A 21,336-nucleotide genomic window follows, 5' to 3' on the forward strand; every position below is an offset into this window, starting at 1 on the left:
AGTAAGAATAAGATTGGTATTAGACTAAGAAGTTGAACAAATCTACATGGCCGAAAATAAGATGGTGTACCCTATGGACGAACAGACGGTGTACTTTGTCTGAAATTACTCTATGAGTACGACAAAAAGGTCATAACTCATCTGGCGCGACAATAAGTCTCAAAAAAGACCTTAACTAACCTAGAAATAGACGATTAAAAGTAGAATTAGATAATTGCAAATCGCAAAGATGTTAGATAGAGTAAAGAATTTAAAACAAATGTCTCTACGACTCAATAGATATACACTCATATTCCGAACAATACGAGAAACAACAGGTTTTGCAAGAAGACCGAGAACAAGGCGTGAACAACGATTAGGAAGGAACCGACCTTTCACCATATGCATGTGAAACGAACACCCAAAGTAGAATTTTTACATTTAGAATCCTTTACGCAGTACGTATAGAATTTTAATTTTTTAACATAAAACAATCCAAAGAAAAATTCTTCAACCCAATGGTGTTGAACGTAATATTCAAACAATAACGACCAACAAAAAGGGCACAAGTTGTTCCCCCAAAATCTGCATTTAATTAAGGTTTTTAAATAAAAATTTTTTAAAACAGAAAATACAAAAATTAGTTAGTATAAAAACTTATTGTTGGTTTCACTAGCTTGCACACAATTTTTTCTTCATCCCGCCTTCATTGTCTAAAACATAACAGCATCAATCGAAAAACTGTTATTACTCAAACCCTAAATTCAACCTTTCCTAAACTTAAATTTTTATATAAAGTTTGTCAAGGCTTATCCTTGTTTTCTCTTAAATCATTTTCATTTAAAAAACAGATCATCACGGCTTTCCTTGAATGTTACTTTTCAAATTAGGTTAAATTATTTTCCTTAAATTCTGATCATCAAGGCTTCCTTTGGATCAAAATCAAAACAATTTTGTTCTCCCAACCACATTTTTTTGTAAAGGTCTAACGACCTAATATTCTCCAACCCTCACAAACGACCCAGGATTAATAGAATTTTTTGAAAAAACCAATTTACTTAAGATAGTTAGTGAAGAACTGCGGTTAGTCATCCTTCACTTGAGACCTCCCCTTAGATATCCAGGCTAAAACTCTTAAAACTTAGTAAGTCGTAAAATAGCATCTAACGATCTACCTGTGTTCTATTTATACCTGATCCTTGCGGAATGATTTTCTATTTTCCAATACTTGATCACAAATCACGAACTTCTAGGTAAGATTAAGTAATTCTATCATATATCAAAACCTAGTCACGAGAAAGAAAAAATAATTTTCACGATTTGATATATTTTCTCTTCAACCCGTCAATTACGTTAATTTATGCCCCAAAATAAGATAGTCACACAAAAACCGTAAGAACTAACAGTTTAGGACAATAGAATATCTAACCCCCGAGTGATTGCATTCCTCATCCTAAAACTTATGTCAAGAGATACTCTAGGCAGTAAACAAACAATCATAAGTTTTTGATTAAAAACGAAAGGTACGATCTTGTTATTGCACCTCACAAACAAACAATAGGATATATCAAATCAAAAAGACAAATGGGTAAAAAGACAAATACAACAAAAGAAAATTAAATTATCAAAAGAAGATTTGCATAGGAACTTCAGGATTTAAAAGATTCAAGAAACACGCAGAAACCGCTAGAAAATCAAAAATAAAATTACTGACTGAGAAGCTACATCAACACCATCGTCAAGTAAGGGAAAACGCCAAATTAAAAAATCATACAGTATTAAACCAGTACGTCTATGTAATTGGAATCAACTAATGAGACATATTGAAAGTTACACATTAAACGGTTTGTTTAGATAAAAAAATTGATCGAATATAACAAAAATTTCGACAATAACTTAATATTCTCATTTTTATGCAACCAGAAAGTTATCCCGCTCGAGGACAAGAAAGAAATTGTCAAATTTCATTTGTATTTTTGTTTGAAAAAGGTCACATCTCATGTAAACAAGAATTTCCCTAAAAGAATGAAACTTTAAGTTCTTGACAACTACCTTGAAGAAAAATGTAAAATAACATCAGACTATGGTATATTTACTATGGAAATTTTTTCACCAAAACCAAACCACCCAACATTTCAAACACAAAAATTGATAAAGATTTAGAAATTCACAAAGGGCACTTTCAGTTTTTCAAATGATGTATTTTCACTTATTTACAGCTTTATATCAAATTTAGAATTGAAAGAAACACAAAATGTATCACCGCTTCAAACATCCCGATACTCAACTGTAAGGTATGAATTGAATAATTTCTCAAAATTTTTGGATACAATCCGTGAAAATTTCATTAATATTGAAATTTTACAAAATGCCAAACAAGATATACAAAAAAAATTAGGATGGTTTGTAATTGTTTATTTCGTCCATAACATTGTTTTCAAAGCACATTCAAGAAAGAGTTTTCAACCACAAAGCTCAGACGACGAAACTGTGTTAGCAGATGAAACAGATAACGTTTGGAATCCTGATTGGTCTCATTCATCAATCATTAATATAAAATTTGATACTTCAAGTGCAGCAATTGCCCATATCTCCGTAAATTAGGAATATGTTGGAATAACACCAGTTACTATTGATGGAACACCTTTGAATTACAATGAAAGGTTCACTGAAAGAACAGCAAATAATAGTCTAAACCCCACATTCATTAATACATAAGAAAACTTAAATGCAACAACAAATCTTACTTAAGAAGGTATTGAAACTCCATCACAATTTGTTAATGGGGAAATAGTTGAGACAATGCCAACAAAAACACAACAAAGCATTTCTCCTATTTATCCTACAATTACAACACCACAAAGTAAAAATACCGCATTTCCACAAACGACTATTCAATCAACAGTATAACCTTCCGTTGCTCCAAAATATTCACAGGTGGATTATCAGACTTTTCGAATAGTAACGACACCACAACAAACCAACAAACAGAGAACATCTAATAGAAGTAAGTTTTCAGAACATAATTACAATTTTTTTTGCAAATAATAACATAGTAAAACCTCCCTATAAAATCAGCCAAAATAAATCACAGGCTCAAAACTACAATCAAGGAGTACCACAACATTTTTCTCAATCAGTACGATTAGCAGCGAGCTACAGCTGGTCGCAGGGAAAAGGTCCAGTTTGTTTAAACAAAATATAAACATAACAAATGAACATTTTACAAGAATTCAACGACATTATTCAGAACATGAAGATTATTTTAGTCAAAACCAACAGCGATTTACTACAAACCAACAAAACCATAAATGAAATATTGGTCAAACAGATCCTATTTATCAACCAGAAATGTTTTAACCATAAACACAAAATGAACAAACACGACAACCAAGACAAACATTTCATCCAAGACAAAGCTCAGCATCATACAAAAATGATAACTTTCAATCACAAATCCAATAAACACACAAAGTTACCAACCAACACAAATACAAAATTAAATACCATTGTTAAATTATATACAACAATACAAAATTACAAAGACACAACTTACAAGTTTTTCTCACGTAACAAATAACGAAGAATCACTTCAAATGACAATGAATCCATGCCTTGTGGGTAGATCTTCCAAATCTTCAAAAAAACCACTGGTGGTATTTACAGGAACAGATCCTGAATACTCAGTCAAAGATTATTTAAATGCAGTTACTGCTCACTTATTTTTAAACATAGGACCTGAGCCAGTAAATACGCCACTTTATCAAATTTGGATACATAGACGCACAGCTCTAAACCAAACCACACTGGATGGCGCATCCCAAAAATGGTTTCCAGTTTTACCAATAAATTTTAAATCAGATTGGAAACGATTCACACAAGAAGTTTCAAAATACTCGATTTCGAACGAAATAAACAACATCAAAGAGTAACTGGTAATGAAAACCGTAGACTCCCTAACGAAACAACAAAACAACTTGCCGTAAGAATCGAAACATTGGTAAGAAAAACATACTCATTTAAAACAGATAATCAGCAATTAGAAAGAGAGCATCACATCCATCATCATTTCGAAAACCTAACATAGACTTCCGAAAACTAGTAGACAAATTAGAACAAGCTGAAATTACAATGAAGTTGGGATAAACAAAAAATTTAAATTTACACTATGTAAACAACATCCATACAAGCACTTCACAAACAAACACGATACTAGATTCCGACACTGAACTAATTGAAAAAACTACTCAGATATTAAATATCTACGAAAAAAAAAACTTTTGAGGTGAACAATCATTCCAAAATTGGTGTAACTATTGCTGAATGTAGAAAAAAGCAAGACAATCAGAACAAAGCTCAAAAAGATAGAGAACCAAAAAGACCTTTTTATCAATACATGGAAAAAGATCAAATCTACCAACCAAGAATATTCATAGTACAAATAATTCCGTAAAATTACTCCCAGAAAATTATAAGAATTTCAGACAACAATCACCCTATCGAAATAATTATCGCGGAAGATCTCCAAGTCGAAGAAATTCACAAAACAGATACAGCAGATCATATACTCAAATAATCAAAATCGAAATCATTTCTCAAGATCAAACTCAAACAGAAGTAATTAATCGAACTACAATAGGAATCAGTCCCATTCAATTTCTCGAAATAGATAATATTCAAACGATCGATCAAGAAACTTTTCATATAATTGAAACAGGATTTGCTCAAATGAAAAAAAAAGACAAAACTCAGACAATAGATCACAAAACGAAACAAAAAAACAGATCAAACTATAACAACAGTTACAATAGATCACAAGATCAACCTAGAAATCGAAACTTTAATTACCCATATAGACAAAGAAGTTTTTCTCAGTCACCACACAGAAATAATACACAATAGCAAAATTAAAGTAACAGTACACCCAAACACCACAGACAGATAAATCAAGTACAATCAACTGAACAAACTCAATCAGACCCTCCCGGTATTGATAATACAGAATGTTCAGAATTACAGCTAAATCACATAAAATGTGCATCCACAGATGACGAGACCGAAACAGAAAACAAGCTTTCAATAAACGTGCTTCACATTGAAAATGAATAGGAAATACCACTTGAATCGAATTACTATCAAAATAACGAAAATTCTGATGAACAAAAAATTGCACAAAAATTGACTGACTACATAACAAGAACTCACAGGAAGTTTAAGTACAAATAACATATATCAAAATACATCAAATAAAAATCAATCACCCAAAGAAAACATTTAGACACTTTCACTTTCTTAGAAAATCCGAAAAAAAATTTTCGGTCACCAGACCTGGAATTGATTTTTTAATAGACTCAGAAACAGAATCAAGCATCATAAAAATTCCCACTTGGAATAAAAAACAATTTCTACATCCAAAATTATCAATTTTAAAGACATTAATCATTTAGCCACAGCACAAAGATCCGATTTAACAAACTATGGAAAAATCCAATTATTTCTCGTTCCCACTGGAACAAAACAAACTATTAAGCAACCCTTTTAAGCAAACATTTCATATCACAATCATAAAACATAATATCGTTAGAATTCCATTTTTTTAAACTAAATATATACCAATTTTTAATATTCTAAATAGTAAATTACATTTAAATGATAAATGATAAATAAATGGTAAATAAGAAACAAATGACACATCACTAACGTTCGTTCATAGATTCTACAAACAACTTTAATAAAATAAACAAAGAATTTTCTTTTGACTTCTACCCCATATACAACCAAAAACGAAAACACCTGAAACCATTTTTAGAATATGTAAAGAACTTCTCAATAAGTCAAGTACATTTTTACAATAATGATCAAAGCTAACAACGATTATAATGGTCAGTTTTTATGAAAATTGTCAGTTTACAACTTGAATTCATAAATTTTTTGTGGAACAATTATTTCTATAAAATAAGCAAAAAATACAAGTTCAGATATCATTTCTTTACAAGTCTACAACAATTACCCATATAAATTAACACTTCTCGTAGTAGGACTATTTGGATATTGCGAAACAAATGCAACATTTTCTCCCACTATAGAAACGGCATATAGAGTAAACATTACTTTAAAATTATTAGATATAAGTCAGTCAGCAGTTCTTATGGAAAATTTATCAATTTTTAATATAACTAGTGATTCAAAACGAAACACAGACTGTGTTACAAAAACACCTTATTTTGAACCGATATTCCAAATTTCAAAATATACCACATTACAGCAGAATTTCCTTACGTTGTTCAATTTTCAACACTCGCAAATCACAGCAAGAATTTGAACAACTAGCAGAACTACTACCTAAATAGGCAATGGTTTATGCTTCATCTAAATTTGGTATTAGAAAAGTGAAGTCACTATTACAGTTGCCATTGAAACCTGACTAAGTTTTCAAAAAACAACGAGCAAGTGAAGTTTCAATTCACTTACAGTATAAAGTTAATAGACTACTTGATATCTTAAAACAAAACAAAATCGTTTTCCCAGTCAACAAAGAAGAACAGCCAAAGTGAAACACATTCACAAACCCCGTTATAATTTTCGCTAAAGGAGAATTTTTACATGTTGCTCTAGATGCTAGATACCTGAAGTCACTCATCGATGAACCTAAATGCAATTGGTCCAAAGAGCAGTTCAAGTAATCCTCCTGAAAAAAAAAACGGAGAGTACCTTAGTTCAGCTAACATGAACAGCGCTTGTAATTAAATGCCACTAGATGAACAATCACGACGTTTAACATAATTCGTTATTGGAAATCAGCAATACGAATTCAATAGATTTTTCTATGGGGTCTTCATCGGACCAGCAGCTTTTTCAGCAATCATGAAAAAAAAATTTCCGACCACTCATTCTAAGCAAAATTTTCTTAACCTATTTAGACGATGTTTTCATGCAATCGCCAACAAAAAGCGAAATGTTGCAAGTATTGGACAAATATCACCATATAATACTTAAAGAAGACATGAAATCAGCCCCGGTAATTACCATTTCTTTCTCACCCGTGTTAAAATCCTTGGACATATTATCGACGGAAACAAGATCACTTCATTAAAATCTCGCATAGACGCAATAATAAAACTTCAACCAGTATCAAACAAGAAGAAAATCCGAGAAATTCTTGAAACGCTAATTTTTTTTTAAAGTAAGTATGTATAGAAAATGCAATTATACTTCAGACCATTCATAATATTCCTGGACAACAGAATATTTTTAAATAGACAACAGAACACCAAAAACCTTTTGAGGAAATAAAAATACTTCTTACTGATTAATTATCAAAATCGATTCCAGACCCAGACCAACTATTTTATGCAATGAAAGATACTCCAAACTTTCGCATCGGTGCAGAATTATTAACAATCACATAACGGAAAAGTAAACTGAATCTTATCTCAGCAAATTCAAGACTGTTTACACAAGCAGAACTTAGACTCTACACACTTATGAGAGAATCTACAGCTATAATAAATACTCTCACAGAATATAAATTTTCAATCCTTGCATCAAAACATCAAAAACATCAAATCCAAACCACAAAGTTTAGAGATTGGACTATAGAACTTACATTTAGTTTGGACTTCAGGAAAAATCTTGCTTCACCAGATACACAAAGTCAGGCGAAACACAACACCAGAAATAATAACAAGGAAAACAACAGTGGAAATACCATAAAATACAAACTCTTTTCTTGCAAAAGACAAAACTTCACCACGATTAGAATGCAAGTATGCAGTAAAAACTGACCTTGAATATGTACAAATAAATGAATTACAACATTTCCCACTATATGCAGATTGCCAAAACAACCATAATGAAGTAGATTTATTAGAAAATTCTACATTTAAGCCAGTACCTTATTCAGCATGAATCAAAAACAAAACATAACGAAAACCAATAAAAAAGGTTTATAAGACAAATCTATATGCCCTATTAGAAAAGGAAAACCTAACAAATATTATAAGTTTATCAGGACCTCCAGATATAGACTTGAAATACACGGTAAGTCAAGTTTTCAATCTGCATGACCCTCTAGATATTATACCCTTAAAAATAACCTTAGATTTATAAACAAAAAACATCGAAATCTTGACTCAATTATTCGATATCTTAAATTTTGGCACAAACACAAAACAAAACCTGTAAAAGCAGATATTACATTTATAGGAAAAAAAAACATTTTTTAGAAACTTCAGAAACTTTAATAGCTCAACCATAAATGAGAACACCAATTTTTGGAATGCCAAACATCCGAAACAAAAAACTCTGTCTCCCTCTAAGTAGAATACTCAGAGCATTTCATGTATCACATATCTTAATACAAAAAGACATACAGGATCAGAAAAAACTACTCAAAGATTATACAGATTGTTTAGCTTCCAAATTCACCAATCTGGATCAAAGTATTATCAGAAACAAATATCAGAAACAAATAGCAGAAAAACAAGACTTTACAGGACAAAGTTTATATTTCAGCCACAGAATCTCATTTGATACAAAAGAATCAATATCGTCGTCCTCAGACGGAAACTCATATATAATGTTTATAGTCGACGCACTTACACAATACGTAGCACTCAACCCCGCAACTCACTTTAATGCTTATTATGCATATACAACGCTCTACAAACACTGGATTGCAAAATTCGGATTACCAGAAATCCTTGTTACAGTTAATGGCACTGAATTTATAAATATAAACTCATAACATTATGCCGTCTTTACAACATCAAACATAAACCCCGACCATCTCATGCCCCATGGACTAACGGTTTCGTCGAAGGTATGAATCGTTCACTACAGGAATATCCCAGATGTATAGTAATTGGAAGCGATACAAAAAATTATAGAATGGTCAACAGACGTAAAATTATTTACCTTTGCCCACAACTCACAAACAACAACAACACTAGAATTATCACCGTATGAAATGTTTCTTAACCAAAAAACACGGAAATCATTAAGGTTTACAGCAAATTCCTCAAAAAAATACACAAGGTTATTGTCAACTTACTAAGAAATCAGTTTGTTACAATTTACCACTACATATTCATATTGATGATCATTTTCAATATCCACAAGTCTTAAAATCAGACTCGGGAACACATACTGTATGGATTTTAAGCAGAAATAAAAAACACAATGAAATTAACTAGAAAATAGCTAAAAAACTACTACAAAAGCAAAATGTTGAATCACAAATAAATTCACGATTTACACCAGCCACAAATTTCAAAATTGGTAGATATATATGTATTAGTACCAAACTTTTTGAAACAAAAAGGATCATCTAAAAAATTACAGCCAATCCGAAAAAGGACCGTTTCAAATTATTGACAAACCCACTAATGGAACATATAAACGTATTGATTCATATAGAAAAAAAATAGTTCAACGCCGAAACCATCTTTTGCCATATTACTCAAAAGAACACGCTTTTTGCGAACTAACACAAACACTCCTTTCAGGACTAAAAAGTCTCCATGACTATTCAAATGCACAAAATCAAAAATAAATGAACCTAAATTTTTCAACGCAATTTTTCAACTCAAAAAACAAAGAAACAAAAAATAACACACCGAATTCATCCGATAAAATTAACAAACAAACACACAAACACGTCAAAAGCAAAGGATTAGTTGTCAAAAATTAGAAGCAAAAGTTATACTACAAGAACCAAAAGAAAAATCACCACAACGACAACCATCACGACTCCAAAATCAACCACGCAAAGATTAGCGAAGTTTATATTCCACAATCTGAAATATTAAAGAAAGTTGAACTTCAAAAGCCCCTCTCCAATAAATTTAACACTTTATACAATTTAGAACTTGAAAAGTTTCCCTTTTTTTCATATTCCGAGCTTCCACTCTTCAATGTCTAGTTCAAATTCAAGCAATCAGATACTAGCTCAACATCACCCCATTTTGACACTACTTCATTAGTCGACACATTGCTTACTTAGAACATATCTGGAATTATAACTAAAAAACTTGCAGGTCAAAAATAAGCAACATATTCATATTTGACAACTGAAATAAAAAAGTCCAAATGTTACAGCCTTTCCCTATAAACCAGTACAAAGTTCAACAATATTGTCTCCATTTACACTCCAAATTTCCCCCAAAGAAGAATATTGAATAAGCGTAAACCAAGAATCAGACTTGATCACTTAGCCTAAAGAACATATTTTTCCTAAACACCCCAATCATCTCATAAACAAACACAAAACTAGGAAACTCAATCCTATACCTCAACACTTGCCTAAATTAAAATTTGCCCATACAGAACCCACTTGTCAAAAATCAATAAACAATCCGACCACACTCAATTTACAACTCCGAAAATAAAAATTAATTCGACGAACCGCATCATTCTTCAAATGCCTCCGTCTCAATCAGTTCGACTCCTCAAGACAATAATTTCAATTTTTTCTTCAGTTTTTTTGATCTTTTTTCAATTTAGAATGTTTTTCATTGTAGACGCCCTCGAAATACTCCTCCTCCTCTTCAAAACGTTTTGCAGCTTTTTCGTATGTTTTCATTCCCTAACCAAAGCCTACATCAACTTCTCAAAAAGCCTTGACCACCTCCTCAGGTAGGATATTTCAAAAACTATCTAAATATTAAGACATTTGTTTACGAAGAAAGATACACTTATTATTTTAGTAATCTTTTTAACCTTTTTATTCTCTCTAAATTTAACAATAAGTAAATGTATAAAATAGGCAAAAAAACTTTTTGCCTTGGCAACAATTATTTTGATCATTTTCATAGAAGAATTTTATAAACAACATAGATTTTACATCTGAAAGTGAAATAGTTACAAAAATTCAAAATTACTGATCAACAAGCAACACAACAATTTCCACCGGCGATGACCTTCCGAGAACTCCCAACAACACCAACGTCTAGTCAATTAGATCAACCCCAATCATCAACCAGCATCTATTTTCAAGAAAATCTATGTTCAATTGAAGAAAGACATGCAATATTATCAGAAACTTTAATACCCGTAGTTCGCCATGCACCTCTAAGCGAATCAACATAAAACATTACTGAACCAACATACAACATCTACACTTCCATCCAATAAGATTTTGGAAGAACATGACATCCTAGTCAAAACCAAAATCAGTCATCTACAAAAGATAGACAAATAATTCATCCCGGACGAAATAGGAATTTCACAACACCCAGAGTTCATTTTAATCTACCTTCATCACCATCCCGAAAACATCTATATCATTCAAATTCTTCAATTTAAAATACCCCTCCACCATAACAAAGACTTCACAACAAAACACTCCAATTATCCCATCGGATTAATCATGATAAACCCCCACATCCGAACAACTTCGTTGAAATCCATTTAATCCCCGAACATCAACACAACGTCTCCCTTATTGCATGACACAGCCTTTCACACAACATTTAACCAAACTTGGTAAATGACCCAAAAGATGTCTCATCAGATATATTTTTGTCACTACCAGAAACCCTATCACTACCTTCAACACCTTCAACAATAAGTCAAATTCCAACCACACCATTTCCATTAAATTTCCCTACAAATTTAGAAAATAGATATAGAGAACATAATAATATACCTCTACGATTAGATTGGAATACATTCGTAGCACAATCTCCTTTATTTGGTCAACATCTTGACAGTCACATATTACACAATTGGGCACTCAACATGTTACAATACAGACACGACATTCACAAAGACATACAGTAATATAACAAACAAATTCTGACACAAGACAATTTGACACTCAAAATTGAAACTACATTAAAAGTAAAGGATTGAGTACATCACCCTCTATCTCTGCCCCACCAAACACAGCAGCGCAATCTTTAACTCCCCCATAAAAAACAACAGTGCTTATCTTCAAACACGATAGATACACAAAAAAGACACTTGGATACGTAACATTCTATAATCCATATTCAGGACTATCATACACATGTATCTTCTATTAAGAAATTCTCCTCTCATCCTGTTTTTTTTGTTCTTAAGGACCCAACATCACATAAAATTACTCCCCCTCCCCGAACAGGACCGCAAGAATCAGATGCGAATCAGAACCATAAGACATAGAAACAACAAATATAGTAGCAACATTTTACTCAAAAGCCCGAGCTATAACCTTAACAGGATATAAATTCACAGCAAAAATTTCAGAAAAAAACGTACATTGTTCTCAAGTCTCAAATGGAAACAAAAATAAACACAATCACAAATCTTTCTTTCAAATCAATATGATACGAATTCAACATCTAAACCCTGACGTCTGTAAAAATGAACTAAGACAATTAAAATTAACAACAAAGAAAGGCACAAGTCAATCTTCAAATTATTCTAGACTCAGCACATCAAGCCGAACTAGAAAGATATCAAGGACATAAAAAAATAGACAATAAATACCCATTCCACGGCGCACAAGGACGTTTAACATATGATTTACACTATTAAAGTTGGATACCACACATTGGAATGAATAACTCTTCAAATTGTAAAGCAGACACAAAAAAAACGATAACAAGAAAAAATGTTTTTGATTGGAAAAATCAACTAGAAAAACTACAACTAACACGACATTCAAAAGATGCATAATATTATATCAAGGATTACGCTTACCATGCAAAAATGACCACGGATATTGCGATCCTACCACACGCATACAAGCAACCACCGTTTGGTTCTCTAAAGACACGTGTACCACATTTCAAGTTTCAAAGATTCACGCAAGAATAATAAAAGTTCATCGAAAAATTTTTCATTAAATCAAACTTCATTGACCAAGTCAACCCAGACAAAATAAGACAAAATAATCAACAATACAAAAATATCGACGGAATAGAAAATAAATTACCACGTTTCTAAATATATACCGAAACTAAAGTCGCTGCAAATCTAAGATTCCTCTATATAAAACACAATATTCAGAAATACTTGTCGAAGACGAAAAACATTTCGACACGAAAACTGGAAAATATTTATCAAACTAACTCAGACATACAAAAGTTAGAGTAACGAAAACTCGTATATCCCAGTAACATTTCTAAAAGTTAAAAAAGTTGGTGGAAACCTTCTTCCACAAGATAAAGGCAGCACATGTTTACAAGAACTATCACTAATGAACGATATTGTTTGGCGCAATTCACTATGACATCCATTTAGACGTGAAATTAGATTATACAACATGCAGAATTTTTCAAGAAATGTCATTATCAGAACTAGAAACACCACATCATCTATTCGAGTTAGAACGAACACAAATCCTACAAAAACTTGCTTTAGCAGTACTAAAAATACCTTGTGCAGGATATTTTTTTTAGGTAACAGGTCAAAATTTATCGACTACAATAGACATATACTATGGTATTACACATGTACTAAAAACATCACCGTTAAATATTTTTGAAGATAAACGATGTTACAAAGGAATCCACTAATTCTATAAAAACAAAGTACATTTTGTAGATACACTTTCCAGACTCACATATTTTTGGATTAGAACCGTACCATGTGGACCTGAAAAAAGACACAATGTTGCGCAGCTAAATCCAGATGAAGATAAAAACTATCTCCTCACCCCATATCCTAACCTTAAGCCACCATAGTAGAAGTTTTCACCAAAAATCATTGAAGCTATTGCCCGTAATCCAAATGTATATCTACAATCCATATGTATATATTCAAGATCAGACATACAACATGACATCCGTTCACAACAATTTCAAAAACTCCTAATGAAATTGGACACAATCCAAAGACAATCAAAATATCAATATTTGAGAAAACAAGGATTTTCTGACATCTACGCACAAGACTACAGCGGACACTTCAAGGATATAAAGGCCTATACGTATTTAAACGGCGAAAATCATCGTTCAAAAGATATTTCCCCCATAATAATATTTAGTTCTGTTAACCTAAAAAACGAACTTCTCGCCTTTCTAGGATATCCCTAATACATCATAGAAAGATTAAATATCTTTTACGCAATGTTCAACTTCTTAAAATTTCTATTCTCCTTACTAAAAAGAACATTTAACACATGCGCAGTACACACACAAGTAACAAACAAGCAAGCGTAGAATATTTGCACGAATTTTTGAATTTTTTTCAACCTCAATTAATAAAATCTTTTTAGACGCTCAAATAAGCTAATATAACAAAAAATTATCAACCGCAAAAGTTACCGACGATACCTCACAAGACAATAAAAATATAAAACCCACTGCACCACAATTTCAAGGTTTCCGAATTAACCACCAGTTATTATTAGTACCACGAAACTATAGAAAAACACCGATAAAATGGCACACATCTTCAAGTCATAGCTACCCACAAAGCCCAGTTTTTCTCTTATAGTAATCCATCAACCAAACAAAGACGACGCATATGAACAGATCATCGAACAGCCACATACCACCAATTTCCATTCTCAGAAAAGCAATGTTTTTACCCCACGATGACCCTCAAACTTGGATTCCTGAACCGCTTCCTATCTTACCCGCTGTAAACATATAATGCAGTATGTAAAGATTTCTTAGAGCCCCATGAACGAGCAGCAAAGAAGATGACACTTAGACTACATTCCAATCCTGGAATGGCGAACTTAAATGGTTTGTTGCCGTAGTCACGACCCTCGAGGATTTTAGGTATGGACCCAACAACGCAGCAAAGAAATTCCATTGAAACAGACCAAAATTGAAATTATGGTAAAATTAAAGAATTGAGTACATCATCCTCAATCTCTACCCCACCAAAAATAACAGCTCAATCTTTAACTCCCCCATAAATAGCAACAGTACTTATCTATAAATACGATAGATACACAAAAAAGACACTTGGATACATATCATTCTATAATCCAAATTCAGGACTATCATACACATGTATCTTTTAATTATAAGTTCTCTTCTCATCCTCTTTCTTTTTATTCTTTAGGAATTAAAATCACATAAAAATCCTCAGAACCATAAGAAAAAGAAACAACAAATATAGTAGCAACACTTTACTCAAAAGCCCGAGCTACAGCATTAACAGGATATAAACTCACAGCAAAATCTTCAGAATAAAAAATTACCTTGTTCTCAAGTCTCAAATGGAAACAAAAATAGACTCGAACACAAATTTTTTCTATCAAATCAGTATTGAAAGAAATCTACAACTAAACCCTGACGACTGTAAAACTGAACTAAGACGATTTAAATTAACCACAAATTAAGGCACAAATCGAAAATTAGTCAATTTCCAAGTATTTCCAGATTCAGCACATCAAGCCGAACTAGAAAGATATCTAGGACATAAAAAATTAGACAAGAAATCCCCATTCGACGGCGCGCACGGACGTTTAACACGTGATTTACACCACAAAAAATGGATACCACAAGTTGGAATAAATAACCCTTCAAATTGCAAAGCAGACACAAAAAACGATATCAGGAAATAATGTTTTTTGATTGGAAAATTCAAGTAGAAAAACTACAACTGACACGAGATTTGAAAGATTCTTAATAATATATCAAGGAATACGCTTACCAGGCAAAAAAGACAAAGGATATTACGATCCTACCACACACACACAAGCAACCATCGTTTTGTTCCCTGAAGACACTTTTACCACATTTCAAGTTTCAAAGATTCACGCAAGAACAATAAAAGTACATCAAGAAAATTTTAATTAAACCAATCCTCATTGATCAAGTCAACCCCGACAAAATAAGACAAAACAATCAACAATACAAAAATAACGCCGGAATAGAAAACAAATTAACACGTTTTCAAATATATCCCGAAACTGAAGTCGCCTGCAAACATAAGGTTCCACAATATAAAACACAATATTCAGAAATATTTGTCAAGATATCCAAATTAACCACCAAATATTTTTAGTACCACGAAACTATAGACATACACCGATAACAGAGCACACATCTTCAAGTTACAGCTACCCACAAAGCCCAGTTTCTCATTTAGTAGTCCATCAACCAAACAAAGACGACACATATGAACAGATCATCGAACAGCCACATACCACCAATTTCCATTCTCAGAACAGCAATGTTTTTACCCCACGATGACCCTCAAACTTGGATTCCTGAACCGCTTCCTATCTTACCCGCTGTAAACATATAATGCAGTAAGTAAAGATTTCTTAGATAGACAAATAATTCATCCCAGACGAAATAGGAGTTTCACAACAACAAGAGTTCATTTTAATATACCCTCATCACCATCCCCAAACCCTCTAGACCAATCAAATTCTTCAATTCAAAGTACCTCTCCACCATAACAAAAGACTTCACAATAAAACACTCCAATTATCCCATCGGATTATTTAGGATTAACCCCCACATCCGAACAAGTTCGTTAAAGTCCAATTAATCCCCCATCATCAACATAACGTCTTCCACATTGGATGAAACAACCTTTCACACAACGTGAACTAAACATGGTAAATGACCCAAAAGATATCTCATCAGATAAATTTTCGTCACTACCAGAAACCATATCACTACCTTAAACACCTTGAACAATCAGTCAAATTTCAACCACACTATTTCCATTAAATTTCCCTACAAATTTAGACGATAGAATTAGAGAACAAGTAAGTAATAATATACCTCTACGATTAGATGGGAAAACTTTCGTACCACACTCTCCTTTACTTGGTCAACATCCTGGCAGCCACAGATGACACAATTGGTTACTCAACACTTTACAGTATAGACACGACATTCACAAAGACATACAGGAACATAACATACAAATTCTGATACAAGACAATTTGACAGTCAAAGTTGAAGATACAGTAAAATTAAGGAACTGAGTACATCATCCTCTATGTCTGCCCCACCAAACATAACAGCTCAGACTTTAACTCCCCCATAAAAAACAACAGCACTTATCTGTTAATACGATAGATACACAAAAAAGACACTTGCATACATAACCTTTTATAATCCATATTCAGGACGATCATACACATGTATCTTTTAATAATAAGTTCTCTTCTCATCCTCTTTCTTTTTATTCTTTAGGAATTAAAATCACATAAAAATCCTCCCCCTCCCCGAACAAGACCACAACACCTATTGGTTACGCATTTTGATTGAGACAAAAATGACCAAAGAACACTACACAAATATGCAAAAAATCAAATAAATAATTGCGAATCAGAACCATAAGAAATAGAAACAACAAATATAGTAGCAACACTTTACTCGAAAGCCCGAGCTACAATCTTAACAGGATGTAAATTCATAGCAAAATTCTCAGAAAAAGAGTACATTTTTCTCAAGTCTCAAATGGAAACAAAAAAAGACTCGATCAAATATCTTTCTTTCAAATCAATATTGAAAGAATTCTACATCTAAACTCTGACGACTGTAAACCAAACGTGAACCAAACTTGGTAAATGACCCAAAAGATATCTCATGAGATAAATCTTTGTCACTACCAGAAACCATATCACTACCTTCAACATCTTGAACAAAAAGTCAAATTCCAGCCACACCATTTCATTTAAATTTCCCCACAAGTTTGGACGCTAGATATTGAGATTCTTTAAGTAATAATATACATCTACGATTAGATTGGAAAATTTTCGTAGCACACTCTCCCTTATTTGGTCAACATCCTGACAGCCACAGATGACACAATTGGGCACTCAACATTTTACAGTACAGGCACGACGTTCACAAAGACATACAGGAACATAACACACAAATTCTGATACAAGACAATCTGACGCTCAAAATTGAAGATAAAGTAAAATTAAGGAAATGAGTACATCATCCTCTATGTCTACCCCACCAAAAATAACAGCTCAATCTTTAACTCCGCCATAAATAACAACAGTACTTATCTATAAATACGATAGATACACAAAAAAGACACTTGGATACATATCATTCTATAATCCAAATTCAGGACTATCATACACATGTATCTTTTAATAATAAGTTCTCTTCTCATCCTCTTTCTTTTTATTCTTTAGGAATTAAAATCAAATAAAAATCCTCCCCCTCCCCGAACAGGACCACAACACCTATTGGTTACGCTTTTTGATTGAGACAAAAATGACGAAAGAACACTACACAAATATGCAATAAAGCAAATATATCATTGCGAATCAGAACCATAAGAAATAGAAACAACAAATATAGTAGCAACACTTTACTCAAAAGCCCGAGCTACAACCTTAACAGGATATAAACTCACAGCAAAATTTTCAGAGAAAAAATTACCTTGTTCTCAAGTCTCAAATGAAAACAAAAATAGACTCGAACACAATTTTTTCTATCAAATCAATATTGAAAGAATTCTTTAACTAAACCCTGACGACTGTAAAACTGAACTAGGTCGATTTAAATTAACCACAATTTAAGGCACAAATCAAAAATCAGTCAATTTCCAAGTATTTCCAGACTCAGCACATCAAGCTGAACTAGAAAGATATCTAGTACATAAAAAAGTTAGACAAAAAATCCCCATTCGACGGCGCGCACGGACTTTTTAACACGTGATTTACACCAAATGTAATTAACACGTGAAAAAATGAATACCACAAGTTGGAATAAATAACCCTTCAAATTGCAAAGCAGACACAAAAAACGATATCAGGAAATAATGTTTTTTGATTGGAAAATTCAACTAGAAAAACTACAACTGACACGAGATTTGAAAGATGCATAAAATTATATCAAGGAATACGCTTACCATGCAAAAAAGACAAAGGATATTGCGATCCTACCACACACACTCAAGCAACCATTGTTTTGTTCCCTGAAGACACTTGTACCACATTTCAAGTTTCAAAGATTCACGCAAGAACAATAAACGTACATCAAGAAAATTTTCATCAAACCAATCCTTACTGATCAAGTCAACCCCGACAAAATAAGACAAAACAATCAACAATACAGAAATAACGACGGAATAGAAAACAAATTAACACGTTTTCAAATATATCCCGAAACTGAAGTCGCCTGCAAATAAAAGGTTCCACAATATAAAACACAATATTCAGAAATACTTGTCAAGATTTCCAAATTAATCACCAATTATTTTTGGTACCACGAAACTATATACATACACCGATAACAGAGCACACATCTTCAAGTCCCAGCTACCCACAAAGCCCAGTTTCTCATTTAGTCCATCAACCAAACAAAGACGACACATATGAACAGTTCATCGAACAGCCACATACCACTAATTTCCGTTCTCAGAACAGCCGTGTTTTTAGCCCACGTTGAGCCTCAAAATTGGATCCCTGAACCGCTCCCTTTCTTACCCGATGTAAACATATAATGCAGTAAGTAAAGATTTCTTAGATAGACAAATAATTCATCCCAGACGAAATAGGTGTTTCACAACAACAAGAGTTCATTTTAATATACTCTCATCACCATCCCCAAACCCTCTAGACCATTCAAATTCTTCAGTTCAAAGTACCCCTCCACCATTACAAAAGACTTCACAAAAAAACACTCCAATTATCTCATCGGATTATTTAGGATTAACCCCCACATCCGAACAAGTTCTTTAAAATCCAATTAATCCCCCATCATCAACATAACGTCTTCCACATTGGATGAAACAACCTTTCACACAACGTGAACTAAACTTGGTAAATGACCCAAAAAAGATATCTCATCAGATAAATTTTTTTCACTACCAGAAACCATATCACTACCTTCAACACCTTGATCAATAAGTCAAATTTTAACCTCACTATTTCCATTAAATTTCCCTACAAGTTTAGACGATAGAATTAGAGAACATGTAAATCATAATATACCTCTACGATTAGATAGGAAAACTTTCGTAGCACACTCTCCTTTACTTGGTCAGCATCCTGACAGCCACAGATGACACAATTGGGTACTCAACATTTTACAGTACAGACACGACACTCACAAATACATACAGGAACATAACATACAAATTCTGATACAAGACAATTTGACACTCAAAGTTGAAGATACAGTAAAATTAAGGAACTGAGTACATCATCCTCTATGTCTGCCCCACCAAACATAACAGCTCAGACTTTAACTCCCCCATAAAAAACAACAGCACTTATCTGTTAATACGATAGATACACAAAAAAGACACTTGCTTATATAACCTTTTATAATCCATATTCAGGACGATCATACACATGTATCTTTTAATAATAAGTTCTCTTCTCATCCTCTTTCTTTTTATTCTTTAGGAATTAAAATCACATAAAAATCCTCCCCCTCCCCGAACAAGACCACAACACCTATTGGTTACGCGTTTTGATTGAGACAAAAATGACCAAAGAACACTACACAAATATGCAAAAAAGCAAATAAATAATTGCGAATCAGAACCATAAGAAATAGAAACAACAAATATAGTAGCAACACTTTACTCGAAAGCCCGAGCTACAACCTTAACAGGATGTAAATTCATAGCAAAATTCTCAGAAAAAGAGTACATTTTTCTCAAGTCTCAAATGGAAACAAAAAAAGACTCGATCAAATATCTTTCTTTCAAATCAATATTGAAAGAATTCTACATCTAAACCCTGACGACTGTAAACCAAACATGAACCAAACTTGGTAAATGACCCAAAAGATATCTCATGAGATAAATCTTTGTCACTACCAGAAACCATATCATTACCTTCAACATCTTGAACAAAAAGTCAAATTCCAGCCACACCATTTCATTTAAATTTCCCCACAAGTTTGGACGCTAGATATTGAGATTCTTTAAGTAATAATATACATCTACGATTAGATTGGAAAATTTTCGTAGCACACTCTCCCTTATTTGGTCAACATCCTGACAGCCACAGATGACTCAATTGGGCACTCAACATTTTACAGTACAGACACGACGTTCACAAAGACATACAGGAACATAACATACAAACTCTGATACAAGACAATCTGACGCTCAAAATTGAAGATAAATTAAAATTAAGGAAATGAGTACATCATCCTCTATGTCTGCCCCACCAAACATAACAGCTCAATCTTTAACTCCCCCATAAATAACAACAGTGTTTATCTATAAATACGATAGATACACAAAAAAGACACTTGGATACATAACGTTCTATAATCCATATTCAGGACTATCATTCACATGTATCTTTTAATAATAAGTTCTCTTCTCATCCTCTTTCTTTTTATTCTTTAGGAATTAAAATGACATAAAAATCCTCCCCCTCCCCGAACAGGACCACAACACCTATTGGTTACGCTTTTTGATTGAGACAAAAATGACGAAAGAACACTACACAAATATGCAATAAAG

At 32.8% G+C, this 21,336-nt stretch overlaps 1 protein-coding gene across 1 annotated transcript in view; it reads left to right on the forward strand.

The window, feature by feature from the left end:
* The window catches only part of LOC134841205 (protein tyrosine phosphatase domain-containing protein 1-like), a 169,479-nt gene that overhangs the window by 114,785 nt on the left and 33,358 nt on the right, over nt 1-21,336 (forward strand). The gene's annotated exons all lie outside the window — the stretch shown is intronic.

The sequence above is a fragment of the Symsagittifera roscoffensis genome, chromosome 3 (genome assembly GCF_963678635.1).
Source record: "Symsagittifera roscoffensis chromosome 3, txSymRosc1.1, whole genome shotgun sequence".
Taxonomy (NCBI): domain Eukaryota; kingdom Metazoa; phylum Xenacoelomorpha; order Acoela; family Convolutidae; genus Symsagittifera; species Symsagittifera roscoffensis.